This window comes from Sparus aurata, chromosome 11, assembly GCF_900880675.1.
Source record: "Sparus aurata chromosome 11, fSpaAur1.1, whole genome shotgun sequence".
Taxonomy (NCBI): Eukaryota; Metazoa; Chordata; class Actinopteri; order Spariformes; family Sparidae; genus Sparus; species Sparus aurata.
In genome coordinates this window covers 507,944-512,947 of record NC_044197.1, presented here as the reverse complement: position 1 = coordinate 512,947, position 5,004 = coordinate 507,944, and positions in this window count along the sequence as shown.

Genomic DNA, 5,004 nt, shown 5'->3' with positions numbered 1-5,004 from the left:
AGTACTATGTTACTATAGATACTATAGTAACTAGTTACTGTACAGATTACACACTGCGTCCTTTATAAATGAGTTGATTTTCTCATCAATCAGATGAAACCGTGACGATCAGCTGACTCAGTTTATACACACATGTAATCTATGATCAGTTACTTTGATTTAAGTACATTTAATCAGAGTTGTAAAAAGTCATTCTGGAGTAAAAGTAAAGATCTGATGTTTGAGTGTTACTCTGGTGAAAGTGAGAGGATCTTATGAAAAGTACTCGAGTAAAAGTCTTAAAGTATCTCATGTAAGTATCAAAGAACTTTCTGCTCTGATGCAGTGAAAATATAAAGTATCAGCAGATGGAAATACTCAAGTAAAGTACTGAGATGTCCTTCCACTGGTGCTGACCTCAGATCAGATAAGCAGCAGAGACAGAGGTGGGAACTGAGGATGAAGCATCATCACACACACACACACACACACACACACACACACACACACACACACACACACACTCTCTCAGCTCTCTAATTGGAACACGCCCCCTCGCTCCTCTGGGACCTGTTGCTGTTGTTGTCGTGTCTCTCGGGGCGTCTGATTGGCTGAGATGTTTATCAGTCATCAGCTCCACGCCCACTCATCACTGGCTTGTTACAGTGACAGGCCCCGCCCCCTCCTGACCTCATCACCCTGCTGTCAGTGTTCATGTGTGATATGATCCTGACAGAGTGCACTGTGGGAAAACAGCCTGCTGACTCTCACACAGGGTGATGAAGAGGAGGAGGAGGAGGAGGAAGATGGTTATTGAGAAGCTGAAGAAATATATTGATTTGATCAATAAACTAAATGAACTGAGACAAGGAGAAAATATCTAACAGTCGATCAGCTGATAAGATGTCTGTGAACACATCGTCTGATCCAACTGAACCAGTGACACCAGCACCAGACTCCCTTAACAAATGTGTCAGTTTAGTGAGTTGTTGAGTTGGAGACACTTTATAAACTCTGTGAAACTCTGTCTCTGACTCATTCTGCATTATTTGGACCTTCTTGTTCATTCAGCAAATGTTCTACATGAACTTCTTTCTGTCTTTGAGTAGAAACATGGAGTCTGTGTGTCTCAGAGATGGACGGGTTTGTTTCATACAGAGCAGGAAGTGACATCACATCACTGAGGTCACTCGTGGTCAGGTACAGAACCGAGGTGAAGGTTATTGGACCGACGTTCAGTCCGACACCACTCAGCGGCGTCTCTTCCTCAGTGTGACGGACAGTCGGCAGCAGGAGGACGTCAGCTGCTCTGCAGGCTGACTGATCAATAAGTTTCATTACTGTTAGTTTGATTTAGACTAAAACTGTTTCTGCATGCTGACTTCATGACATTAGTCACAATTATGTCCTGGAGCCTCGGTGGTGGAACGAACTCCCGACCACTGTCAGGACAGTAGAGTCACCCTGTGACAGCAGAAGACTCCAGACTCACCTGTTCAGACTTCACCTGGACACAGAGCATGAACCCCCACCCCCCCCCCCCCCCCCCCCCCCCCCCCCCCCCAAAAAAAAAAATTATGTATGCACTTGTGTCATGTGTCGATGTTGAAAAGAGAAGGACCCGAGCCGTCTTACTGAGAATGAGCTGGTTTATTTCCTGACATTACTTTGCTACAGCTAGCAGAGCTCAAAGACCCCACACACCGTGCAGACTCAAACCAACAGCCGGCTGTGTCATTGAACGCACCGCTTCGACAGATTTGTTCCCGACCTCGTCCGAGTCTCTCCGAACGCTTCAGACGGCCGACGGTCGGGCCGGTGTGTTCCTGCATTAACACATGCACACGCTGGTGGAGCCACAGTTCACCTGAGTGGTGCTGTGGGGTGGAAGCACACTTCAGGTGCCCACTAATTGATTCAGGTGTGACACAGAGGAAGTCTTTTGTTTTCGACTGCAGGCTGGCAGCAGTTTTTGAGTTCTTGGTTCGACCTTAATGCTTTAGTTTCAAATTTATTAAATGGATTGGCCTATCAGAAGATATCTTTTGCCTACAGAAGTATTATTGTGGTAGCTTAATTGACGAGCTTCACAGGAGCTCAGCTGAAAAATCACGTTGAAGTGGGGGCCACGGGTCGGGCCGGAGCAGTGGGCAGAGGACGTGGACCGCGGGAGAGCGTGGAGAGAGATCCGGCTGCTGGTCGTGGAACAAACGGAGAGTGGAGAGTCCTGTGGATGACGCGTGAAGCAGCAGAGTTTCATTCAATCAAGCCACAAAGGAACCGAGGTAAATGGTATCGACACCATCAACCATACATGGCCGAAGAGAAAAAAGTAAATCAATAAATATTGGCCTATAATAAATAACATGTGCACACAGAAAATAAAGGCGCGGATCAATCCCAAGTTTGATGTTTTAAATCAAACAAGACAACCTAAGAAAGACTATTGATGCTTTTTTCTTTGGAAAATGTTTTGGGTGGTTTGTGTGATTTAAAACTGGTAAAGTGGACAAACAAAAGGGTGATGAGGTTGAGTTGGGTAAAGCAGCTGCACATGATGGTACAAAGGAGGATGTGCCTACTGATGGAGTTAAAAACGAACAGTGAAGCTTACAGCAAACCCTCTGCTTGCTAAAATAAGTGACTTAGAGACACTGAGAAAATCTTAACTAAGTACGGCTGCTAACTTAAAGACTGCAGTACAGAGTTTGATGGGTGAACCTGGTTATGAAAATGTTTCAATGTGTATCAGGTGCTGATTAATGATGCAAAGGATGCTCATAACAAAATGCTTGAGTGGTTGCCTGTGGAAGAAAAGGAGCATGAGATTTGGTTCAAAGTAAAACTGTTGAGTGTGAATGAATTTTTTCAGAATGTTGCAAAATATCGAACATGTGTAACTGATAAAATGGTTGAAAATATTGACAGTTTGGGTGACGCAGAGATCAAACCCACGGATAGTGTGTCAAATGTTGGATCAGATTCCTCAGTTGAACACTGCAACAGTTCACGATCAAGAGAATCATCCATTATGACTGTGAAGCCTAAAGAGCCGCCCGCCTCGCTCGCACATCAGCTGTGGAAAGGAAACATACAATGGAAATGGAAAAATTTGAGAAAATACAAATTGAAATAGAGATTGAAGCTTCAGATGCAGAACTGCAGTGCTGAGAGCTTTTTCAGAACAAGATGGAATGGAATCTTATTTTGAAAGGAGAGAGGAAAGGACTGGACTTCCTGGTGTAAGGCGAGCATCTATCATACCTGTGGAACCTGAACACTTACCTGCTGTAAGGACCAAAAATTCAGATGCACAACCTAATGGCACCAACACACCTGCGCAACATGAACCCAACCTGAACCCAACCTGAACCCAACCTGAACCCAACCTGAACCCAACCTGAACCCAACCTGAACCAAGGAGGCAAAGGACCAGAACTGCTGTACATGCAGTCAATGAGAATTCCACTTTTCAGATTCTGCAAAAACAAAATGAAATATCTGAACTGCTAACACAACAACACAGAGCAAATCAACTTCCACTGAGAGAAATACCAGTTTTTGATGGTGATCCTTCTTTTTATGAATGCATTCAAACATTGTGAGGAGGATAAAAGTGCATCTAAAGGGGATTGCCTGTATTATCTGGAAAGATACACCAGGGGGCGTCCAAGAGACCTTGTGCAGAGCTGTTAACATATGACTGCAGAAAGAGGGTCTGCAGCAGCTGGAGCTCTTCTAAAGGAACATTTTGGAGATGAAACCAGGATCACAGCAGCATACATGGATAAGGTACACAGCTGGCCTGTTGTCCAAGCAGAAACTGTGTCTTCACTTCAGGAGTTTGGCTTGTTCCTCCGTGGACGGCCGATCTCCAGCACACCAGAGAACTGACGTGTCTGCCAATCCCAAACTCATTCTGTCTAAACTTCCTTTCAGGTTAAGAGAACGATTTAGACTCATTGCATATAACATCTGTGAGAATCAACATCACAGACCATGTTTCAGTGATATTGTTCACTTTGTAGAACATCAGGTCAAACTCTTGTCTGATCCAGTATTTGGAGATATTCAAACACCAGAAAAAAGGATTTATGTCAAAGGAGACGCGGCTGTGGTCAAACCTAAAGTGAGGAGAGAGAACTTTGCCACAAACGTTTGTGCTGATAACAAACAACACCAACGTAATGAAACAAAGGAAATCAATCAAAGCAACATCAGCTGTTTGTTCTGTTCACTACGTCACTCTGTGAATGTCTGTCCAAAGTTCACAAAGAGCAAACATCACGAAAAAAGGAAAAGGGAGCTTGTTTGAGGTGTCTGAACACTGGGGATTAGAACAAACATGCAAACAGCTGCCTTACACATCCGTGTTGAAAAGGTGGACAAGTCAGTGAGCAGCAGGGACACAGTGAACCTGAGCCAACTGTAAATATCACGCTCGTGTCAGCTGAAAGCTTTGGAAGCAACAGAATGCTGTCAGTCCTACCAGTTCAGGTAGAAGCAAAAAAAAAGGCAATAAAGGCATTCAAACTTTGTGTTTCTACATCTACATTTTGCTCTGAAGGTCTCAGGCAAAAGCTGAACATGAACAGAAAAAGATCAGAAATAAGCTTGCTAACATGAGTCCCAGAACAGCTGCGTCAGCATACACTGTCAGTGCCTGGAAGTGTCTAACCTTGATGGAGACAGTCAGGCTTCCAGATGGTTACACACAAAAAACAGTGACAGTGAGCGCTTCAAATATAACCAACACTGAAGTCCTCAGAAAATCACATTCACATCCCAGAAATCGCTGCTGAAGTGGAGTTGTTGATTGGAACCAACGCTGCTCAGTTGCTGGAGGTTGTTAATAGTCGAGGAGACGGACGCTTTGCCATTCAAACCCTGCTGGGGAGGGGGACTGTCATTCTATCTCTGTGAACCGAATGTCTGTGGAGTCACCGGAGCTGCTGTTGGAGAAGCAGTATGATTATGACTTCAATGAAAAGGATGCTGAGGACAAAATGGAAAAGTCAAGAGAGG